This window comes from Bidens hawaiensis, unplaced genomic scaffold, assembly GCF_021521415.1.
Source record: "Bidens hawaiensis isolate Kalapana, Puna unplaced genomic scaffold, B.hawaiensis_p1.1 tig00028623_1, whole genome shotgun sequence".
NCBI classification, from domain to species: domain Eukaryota; kingdom Viridiplantae; phylum Streptophyta; class Magnoliopsida; order Asterales; family Asteraceae; genus Bidens; species Bidens hawaiensis.
In genome coordinates, this window is record NW_027494691.1 from 226,759 (window position 1) to 237,751 (window position 10,993).

Consider the following 10,993-nt stretch of genomic DNA (forward strand, 5'->3'; position numbering starts at 1 on the left):
AATAGTGGGTTTTTTTTATATTCTGTTATTGGTTGTTCATTGTGTTTTTCTATGTATTGTGTTATATATTTTGGTTTTCAATTGGTACTCATATTAAAGATAAAAATTAAAACAAAGTTTACGTCATTGTGTCTTTTTGTTTGTCATTGTGTCTTTGTGCTCAACATTTGTCTTTCTACTTATCATTGTGTTGTAGTCATTGTGTATTACGTTCATAGTCTTTTGTTATGAATTGACATGTGTCATTCACTTAATTTGAGAAAAATAGTATTATGTTCATTATGCATTACGTTCAAGTCATTGTGTAATATGTATTTTCCATTGTGTTTTACGTTTCAGGTCATTGTGTTATATGTATTCACCATTGTGTTTTACCTATCAGGTCATTGTGCTATATGCATTCATCATTGAGTTCTACGTTTTAGGTTATTGTGTAATATGTATTCATTATTGTGTTTTAGGTATTAGATAATTTGTTGTTATTTAATCATTTCATTTACATATTATTATTACACAACGGTGTTATTAGTATTTAAAAAAAAGCAAATGATAAACATAAAGACAAAATGACGAAACAAGACACAATGGTAAGCAAAAAATGACGTAATTTTTGCTTTAATTTTTATATAACAAAATCATACTCGTATTAAAAATAAAAAATGCTTGTTATTTTGGTGATTTTTGTTTTAAAAAAAATATCAGATGAAAAAGTTATAGACGTTTTAAAATGATGGGAGAATTAACATGTGACTTGCATGGAGAGAGAAAAAATATGTACTATTACTTTTAGATTCTTTTTGTCTTTGATCCTCACTTGACACATGTCAGCTAATTAGGGCTTCTTACATTTCTCATTTTTATTGGGTTTTTTTTAGAATAACTCAACCCAAGAAAGGCAACTCGTACATTCTAAATTAAATATTTTTAGAAAAATAATCATAGGATTTAATTTTTATCTTTTAATAAGATAGCATTATTTGAAATTATATGTGTGTATAGATTAAAAATGTTTTTCATGAATAGTATTCTTTTTAGGTAAGGCAAAAATACAAAGAGTTAAAGTAATAAAAAGAATGATAAGGATTTGTGGCTTAAAAAAATCTTTAAAAAATCAAGAAAAATAATAAAAAATTATAATTCAAAATATAAATCAAAAACAAAAAAAATAAAAATAAAAAAAACAAATAAACAAACAAAAATGTTTCCCTCATTGCCCACAAAGTTAAGAATTATTTGTGCCCTAAAAACCTCTTAAAAATAATAAAAGAATTATAACTCAAAATATAAATAAAAAATGAAAAAAAAAACTAAAATGTTTCTTCTGCCTTCTTCGTTAAAAAAAAAGACATTATCATGAAAAAAGATTGTTGTGTCTTTTTATTTTTGCGTTATAGTGTCTTTTTTTTAACGGAGACGACAGAGGAAACATTTTGGTTTTTTATATTTTTTTTTTCATTTTTGATTTTTATTTTGAGTTATGATTCTTCTATTATTTTTAAGAGGTCTTTTTATGACACTCTCATTTTTATGCTCATTTGTAGAACAACTTAACCCGTCTTTTCTAATCAAAGTTGAAACTTGAATTTTAGATTTAATTTTTAATAACATTTCTTTAATTGTTTAATTGTAATAAGTTTCGTTTTGTTATCCTTTTCTAAAATTCTAGACACACAATCACTTTTGTATTTCACTAGTGTTTTACTTGGCGCGTTGCGTCGGGGTAGGTCGATAAAACCGGGACGGTGATAAAACCCAAGCGTATGTGTTAGTCTTAAGCGTTGATGCTGGTTTTGTAACGTGCGTTAATATACCGGAACTAAAACCAAAGATAAACAAAAAAAAAATAAAAATTGAGGTGAACCAATGGAGTGGCGTCGTCGGTAAAACTCGAGCATCAATAAAACTTGATCATTTTCAATCCCGGGCGTTGAGATGGTGAGTCGACGTAAATTTGGTCCATTTCTATCACTTTCGTTACAGTATCGGAACTAAAACAAAAAACTTGGCATTTGGTTTGTTTTCATTACACGCATCACGATACTGGAACTAAAACAAAATGCGATGAGTTTACATGAATTCAGCAAGTTTCCATTATGATACCGGTAGTTCAAATAAAAATAAGAAATTTCCTAGGAATGGCAAGAACCAATAGATTTTTGACATATAGAATTACATATTATAGTGAAAGAATAATTTTAGGAAACTATGACGATTATAATGGTGAAAGAGTAATTCTAGAAAACTATGTCGGTTTTTTGTAATTTCAAATCTCAACCATTTGAAATAACATTATCCAATGGATATGATTTATTCCTAGCATTATTTGGAAACTACTTGTTTTTAGGATAACCCTCTCCTTTAGGAAATAGTTCAAATAAAAATAAGGAGTTTTTTATGAATTGTAAGAACCAATGGATTTTTGACATGTGACATTACAACCTATGGTGAAAGAATAATTTTAAGAAATTATGTTGGTTATATAGTGAAAAAGTAATTCTAGGAAACTATGCCGGTTTTTGGTAATTTATATCTCAACAATTAATTAAAATGAGCAAATGACTATGATTTATTCTCAGTCTTCCTAGAAAACTACTTGTTTTTAGGACAACTCTCCTCTCTCTCTCTCTCTATATATATATATAGAGAGAGAGAGAGTTGATTTATTTTTAGAACTACTTTGAGTTTTAAAAACATGAATAACTCAACTTAACAATTTTTTTTTAATTTTTTTTATATATATGTAATATGTAGGTAAAAAATTACAATAATTTTTTACACACCAAATCGACTTTTTACATTGGTGTAACTAACGTTTACACTAGTGTAATCATCACACATTTTTATTCAAGTTTTTTTTTACCAAAGTAGTGTACTTTAAACTTAATTACCAAAATGAGTATTTATAGTGGGACCCGCCACCCACTCACACACTTCATCTTCCTCCTCTTCCTCTAAACCCGTTTTTCCTCTCTTAACCTAGACCACCACCAACTCCGATCAAATAATCCTTCGACCACCAATAACCTTCCACCGATTACCATGCCCTAACACAGTTAGCCGTCGTCAGTCCGTCGCCGGAGTTCTCTTAATAGGTGACTATATCCGTCACTGGAGCTTGTCCACGTTGACTATCGGACAATAGAAGTGTAGATACGGTGGTGGTGCATTCCTCCTGCGTTACCTCTACATCCCGTTTGCTTTCGGTGTTTCACGAAATGGCCTTGTCCAGCGCTGACATGGCCTCGCTTCTTCCAAGTTTTCCTCGATCTAGTCGTCATTGATCCAATAATCAAAACCAAATTGGAATTAATTATCCAAAGAAGTATAATAAAAATACGTAGATCGAGATAGTTACATGTTAAGAGAACTCTGGTGACGGACTGACGGAGGCTAACAATGTTAGGGCATGGTAATCGGTGGAAGATTATTGATGGTCGACGGATTATTTGATCGAAGTTGGTGGTGGTCTAGGTTGAGAGAGGAAAAATGGGTTTAGAGGGAAGAGGAAGAAGACGAATTGGATGAGTGAGTGGTGGGTCCTACTAAAAATACCCATTTTGATAATTAAGTTTCAAAGTACACTGTTTTAATAAATAATTTTACCAACTAAACTACTTTGGTAAAAATAACCTCTGGATGGTAGTGGTAAATAATAATTTAAGAACTACAAAGAAATGCATATGCGCTTTCTTTTACGTGGGCTATTCCTATTGGTTATTTATATTACTCTTGTTCTTAGGTGGTCTAAATGCATAATTACGCTCTCTCAAAGTTACCGATCCAAGCAAGTACAAAAGACGGTTATAATATAGAAAGTACGTACCTTGTTTAATTAAACATAAATGCACTACAAAAATACCAAAGTAGTGTAGTTGGTAAAATTATTTACCAAATTATTTGAGAGAACGTAATTATGCATTTAGACTACCTAAGAACAGTAGTAATATAAATAACCAATAGGAATTGCCCACGTAAAAGAAAGTGCATATGCATTTCTTTGTAGTTCTTAAATTATTATTTGTCACTACCAACCGTGTATGGTGATGATGTGTTTTAAGAAAAATTTGCTTATTCTATATTACTTTACTAGGATATAGCCCGTGTAATACACGGGTAGTTAAAAAAATACAAAAAAAGTTAAGTTTAATAATATATGTAATAACATACCTTGCCGTCTTAAAAGCATATTAAAATATATTTATATGTCTAAAAATATGTTTAACACAATATATTATTATCTTATAGATTCATAGTAACATATCATGTGGAAGAATGATTTTGTTTTAATAGTATAAATAGATAGATTAAAATTAAATAGTTTATTAGGTGTAAATTATAATTTTAGAAATTGTTGAGGTGGAATCTCATATGGATAGCTTAACCAAAGGCCATGTGGAAACCAAGTGTTGCTTTAATATAATGGTTAGATTAGATAAGATTATAATTATAATTATTATAATTTAATTGATGGTGTTGACGTTTTTTATTTTAAATATTACTCGTTTCGATATCCTTTTCATAGTGATTTCTTTTCCTCCAAAATCCAATAGTTATAATTTAGCCTACATAAATTGAATAATGTTCTCTTTTCATGTTATGTTCATTGTATATGATTTTTCTCCCATGAAAGCTCTTGAAAAGATTCGAAACATGAAAAGCTAAAATATTAATAGCTGAACTGAAGAAACACTAATCGACCCCGGGCAGATTACGGATAACCTGGGGGTTAGATAGATGTTTCCCACGAGGGGTTAGACCCGGCAAAGATGGTTCTTCTGATAACCTGCAAAACAGACACCGTGAGCTCGTCACTGAGAAGGGGGGGGGGTTCCTCCTTGTGACCACCCTCCGGCGTGAGAATCAGACTAGATTGCTCTTGAATATAAATGTATATTAAGAGATTGCTATAGCAGATATCAGGTATAATATGTAATACGAGATAGTATATGATGATAAGATGATCATACCATTTGGGGTATTTATAGCCGAAGGTAGGTTTCCAAGAAGGTGTAGCCGGCTGAATAGTATTCCTGTTCTACCAACTGTGGCCTACGCACGTGCCATGCTGGTAGTTGGTGGGTAGGCAGCGGATGACAGTGACCAGGCCTGCTGTGTACTATTCCTTTTCCACCAATTGCCGGCTATGCACGTGGTATGACAGAAGTTGGTGAGTAGGCAGCGGCTAATAGTGACATACAGTACAAGAGCATGCTGCTTGCCATACTGTTGTCAATGAGCTGTCGTATCTTTGGTCAGATCTTTTGCCCATACCTCGTCAGGTACAGTACAGAAGATCTTCCCATATCGTACGGACTGGCTTATTTGGGCGGGAGTATTCCCCCTCCCGCCTTTGTGCGGGATTGTTCCCGGCTTTGCTCATTCATTCAGGTGACAACTGAATTATTGAGAGCTAAGTGCCTTGTGCGTGTAGCCTTGCTGCGCGGGTGGCCTTCCCTGATGGCTTGTATCCGCAGCTGCGGGAACAGGCAGAGTACTTCACCATTGGGAGGCATTTCCTGCGGGAACAGCTTGCGTACTGCGCGTAAGGACGTCACGTCTCTGAGCATGGTGGGTCCTGCGGATCCAGTTGGTTTCTGCGCAGACGTCTATCTTCAAGGTGAGTCTTGCGGGTCCAACTGGGCTCGGCTGGGACCTACCTCTTCAAGTCCCCCCAGTCCAATGTTCTTCTCATGAATGTTTAATAAAGTGAGGTGAACTTTTGGACTTAAGCAAAGGGTTTTGAAAAGGGTTTAGTTTTAAGGTTTTCCATGGGGATTCTTCCCGCGGAAGTCCTTATGTCACTTGCAGAAATTCCCGACTTTCCTGCTTGATCTTTGGGTATGATGCGGGTAGGTCTGTAACCTCCTCGCAAGTCAGGAGCGTTGAGTCTCACTTGTGTGGATTCTCCATGAGGTTTTGGTAGTTTTGAACATAGTGATCAATTATGTTAAAACCACCAATTCCATCCTGGATCTTCAAACAATGTAGTTCTCGACGTTCCCGCTATGCGGGGATGTTATTCCCGTTTCCGCAAGCATTGCCCAGGAGATCCTTCTTGGTTTCAATTCCCTGCGGAGCGCTAGGTATGTGAAGGGTTTTGCCTTGACACTGTACCCGCGCTCGTCTTACGGTTACTTTACTTCCAAGGTATTCCTGGCGTCAATTCCCTGCGGGTGCTAAGTATGTGAAGGGTTTTGCCTTGACACTGTACCCGCACCCGTCTTATAGTTACTTGGTTGCCAAGGTATTCCCGGCGTCAATTCCCTGCGGGTGCTAAGTATGTGAAGGGTTTTGCCTTGACACTGTACCCGCACCCGTCTTATAGTTACTTGGTTGCCGAGGTATTCTTGGCATCAATTCCCTGCAGGTGCTAAGTATGTGAAGGGTTTTGCCTTAACACTGTACCCGCACCTGTCTTACAGTTACTTGGTTGCCAAGGTAAGGGGTATTTTCCCGCTTACTTTTGAATCTTTTTGAATTTTTGAAATTCGAAGAGTTGGTGAAAGGATAAGAACAGTCCAAACTGCTGAAACGTCGTGTGACGGTTTCTTCTGACTGTGTCAGGACGTGCAGGAAGTTATGGTGACGTGACAGTACCTGGTCATTCCAGAAGCTTTTTCAGGCGCGTGGGCGCGATTTTTCGGGCGCGTGGCCGCGAAATTAATGGCACGCGTCCTTTCAACAGCTGTTGCCAGCTTGCTTTTTGCCACGTGTCATAGTTTCATTGCACCTTCGATTTCTCTCTCTTCCGCATTAAATTCATCGCATTAATTGCGATTAGTATATAAAGGGGGAGAGGGTTCTTTGTAATCCACACTTTCACTTTTCTCTTCATCTTTAAAACGATTTCCGGCGAATACTCACCTTTTCAGTCGAGCATTCTCTTGAAATCGTTTTCTTCTTTCATCTGCAAGATGTCTTCTGCTTACGATCTTGAGGGTACAGCCCAGGAGGCTGGGGTGCACGCCGATGACAAGAGTACTGCTGGCGAGTGCCAGTGTGCTCTGCCTGTCGATCTATATCAGTACATCGTCAGGAAGTTCATGCTCGAGTCTCTCGAGCCTGAGTTTCCTGAACCCCATCAGACGGTGTATGATGCCCCCAGAGGCAAGATCGAGGTATATGCTGCATTCTTTGTCTATGGGAATCTTAGGTTCCCGTTGACAAAGTTTGTGTACCGTGTCCTAGAAAGGCACGGTGTACACCAGACCGAGGTGCACCCGATGGCGATCGCGAAGATTCGCCACTTCGAGTGGGTGTGACGGATTCTGGGCATTGAGCACTTTGTCGACCGCCTGATGACCTTCTACACTTGGAGGTGCATCCAGGGGTGGTATACCCTGATAACCCGGATCAAGGGTTTGAAGATTTGCGCAACCGAGCGCAGTCTTCGCTCGTGGAAGCGGGAGTTCTTTTTCATCTCCGCTCGCGCCATCCCCCTTGCCATGAAATTCAAGAATGGGCAAGCACTTCCCAGCCTTCACGCCTCCAACTACCAGGAGGCGGAATGGTTCTCGAAGATATCCCGAGTCCAATCTCCGGTTTACCGCTTTGCGGAGTCCGGGATGGTGATGCTCGAGATGAGCCGGGTATGGAAGGACGCGGATGCGCAAAAGATCCCGATCGTCCTCGAATACGGTTTGAACTCTGTTCCTTACGGTATGCTCTGTTTCTTTTTATTGATTTAGAATCTCTTCTAACTTCTTTCCTGTTTATTTCATAAATGAACGACTTGCAGTCGCTCCTGTATCCGCGGGAGGCTGACAGTCCCGCTCGGATGGGTACTCGTGCTCTAGATGAGAACGAGTTGCCCATCCTAGAACAAACGGCGGATCGGTTCGTGGAGGTCTACCCGCTAGGCCACGAGATCCTGAGCGCCAGGCGGCCAGGTAAGGCGTTATTCAACCCTCGACCCCTCAATGCTGAAACCTCTGCTGGCATTCCTCTAATCTTATGTTCTGATGAGGAATCCGCAGATGGTCCTCCGTTGGTGCGGAAGAAGAAGGCCGCCGGCGGGAAGGGGAAGGAGAAGGTGGCCTCCACTGCCGATCCGGTGCCTCGGTCTGACTCAGAGGCCGAGAGCGAGGAGGTGGCGGGGAACCCCGGTGGTGAGAAGACCACTGCTCCGGAGGCTGTGACGACTGTCACCTCCGGAGAGCCCAGGATGACAACGGTGACCGGCGTGAAGAGGCCGGCTCCATCGGGTTCATCCCCGCCTGTCCGCACTTTTAGGCTCAAGAAAACCCGTAAGTACAAACTATATTTTTAACTTCATAGTTTTCCATCTTTAATACTTATCTTCTTTGTGCAGGCGTGGATGTTGACGCATTCCAGGGTGGAGCGGGGAGGAGTACCTCCCCGCCCATGACAGTAGGCCTGGTCAGCCTACCTGAGGCGACGACCCAGGCGGCTGCGCCTGCTTCCGCTGGTTCAGTTGCTCAATCCATTGAGCCAACTGTTCCAGCTGTGATGACATCACCGCCGGCTGTCAGTGCCATTTTTACCGCATCTTTCACTGAGCCGGCGGTTACTTTTGCTGCGAATTCCGCAGCGGCGACCGCGGCGGCCGCGGTTGCCTTCACCATGCCTCCTCCGTCATCGGCAACGACGGCCGATCCTTCAGGTATGCATGGGGCTTCTCGCCAACCTCTGCCTCCTTCCCATCTACCTGACCTCTTGGACGGATTTCCCTTGGGTTCAGGTGATGGGTTTGGCGGCTATCGGCCTGTTATTGACCCTACAGGTGCGTAGGGTTCTTTTGGCCTTTTTTTTATATCATCTTTTCCTAACTGCTTTTTGTTTTTTTGTAGTGTCGGATTCCAATGAAGTGTATGTTCCACGATGGAACATCCGCCGAGGAACAACCCTTCGCACACCTGTGGAGTGCGTGGAGTGGGCTCGTCACGCAGATCCCAGTGGTGCGTTGGGGGAAGCCATGGCTAGCTACCAGGAGGGTAGGCTAACCAATGAGCTTCGGGTTCTCCTGGCCCGGATACAGCCGCGCGTCGAGCTGCTTTGTCGTGAAAACGACAAGTTAAAAGCGGCTCGCATTCAAGAAGTAGCTCAGGCGCGGGCTGTCCGGGAGGAGAATAGGAGGCTCTCCGCTGCGGCCGCGGAGAAGGAGAAGGCGTTCAAGGACCTTGAAGTTGAGGTTCAGGCCCGTCTCAAGGCCCATTCCAAGGCTGCCCAAGCTGTTAATGAACAGCTTTGGCTGGCTAAGGAAACTGCTAGGAACGCAACTGAAAGGGCCACCAAGGCTGAAGCTGTTGCTGAGCCTCTACGCGTGGAGAATGAGGAGCTTAAAGCCAAATTAGAGGCTCTCCAGCAGGCTCATGATGCCTTGGCGATGGAAGACGCCAAAAAGCTCCAAGAGATCTTGGACCAGAGGGGGGTGCTTGACCACACTGAGCGGAAGCTAAAGGGCGTCGAAGAGGCTGCGGCTAAAGAAGCGTTGCTTACCAACCTCAACAAAAGTGAAGCCGAACGCGCCCGTAACGAAGCTCAAGCTGCCCTCCAGGAGGCTCTGGTTGCCAAGGAATGGCTTCTTCGAGAAGCGTTGTCTCAGGTATGTTTAGCTTCATGTCTTCACGCTTTTCTTTGTAAATAGAAAAGGTTTTGATACTTGTATTCTCTTGTAGGTTGTACATCGGGTCTTCGCGGATACGTCTTATGACGATGCTATGAGCGCAGCCCTCAACGCTTCTCATGAGGATGGGGAAAAGGCCGGCTTCCTGCTTGGTCTAGGGTTCGTTGAGAAAGGCATCCCGCCTTACAACTTCCCTTTATTTGATGTGGATACTGAAGCTGTTTACGACCAAGCAGTGAATCAGTATGCCGCCTTCCCGCATCCGGTGGTGGAGAAGGTGAACGAAGTTGCTGCTGCTGATGATGGGTTAGCTATCCTTAAAGCTTTCCTTGAACCGCCACGCTCTACTGATGGTGCTGGTCCAAGTGGAAGTGGCCCTGAAGCTTGATCCTGAAGATCCCTTCCCACTGCTAGGATAGATTTAGCTTGTATAGATTTATATTCTTGTAGGCGGGTAGTTACCCGGCCATTCTTGTAATGAATATTATGAAATATAAATCTTTGTGCGGGTAAGACCGCTATTTCCACTGGATTCCTTGCTTTATAAACGTTATATGTCTTGCATACTTTAGTTTAAATTAGCAATTTTCCAAGTGTTTAGAATAAGTTAACCTTTGAACGTGGTAGATAATAGGTTGAAGTTTTGCTTCCTCTTTCGTGATTGTGCGGGTAGGACCGTCACTTGCACTTAGTAGGATGGCTAAACTTTACCTACATCTGACCTGCGTGGAGGTTTTCCTCATCTTTTTAGAAATTTCTAAGTGTTTAGGATAAGTTAACCTTTGAACGTGGTAGATAATAGGTTGAAGTTTTGCTTCCTCTTTCATGATTGTGCGGGTAGGACCGTCACTTGCACTTAGTAGGATGGCTAAACTTTACCTACATCTGACCTGCGTGGAGGTTTTCCTCATCTTTTTTGAAATTTCTAAGTGTTTAGGATAAGTTAACTTTTGAACGTGGCAGATAATAGGTTGAAGTTTTGCTTCCTCTTTTGTGATTGTGCGGGTAGGACCGTCACTTGCACTTAGTAGGATGGCTAAACTTTACCTACATCTAACCTGCGTGTAGGTTTTCCTCATCATTTTGTTAGAAATTCTCTGTTTTGAATAAGTTATCCGTTCGACGCGCGGTTGTCAATAGGTTCGGTTTCCTCTCATGATTTGTGCGGTTAGGACCAGCACTTTCATTTAGTTGACCAAAGTTTACCTATGACTGACCTGCGTGAAGGTTTGCCGTTTTTTGGGTTTATGCGGGTTTTGCCGCCTTCCCCACGCAACGACTTTCCACGTAATTATGCGGTGAAAACCGTCATATCCGTGTTGAATAAATTAACCGTTCGACGCGCGGTTGTTAATAGGTTAGTGTTCAGTTTCCTCTATCATGATTCATGCGGATAGACCGGCACTT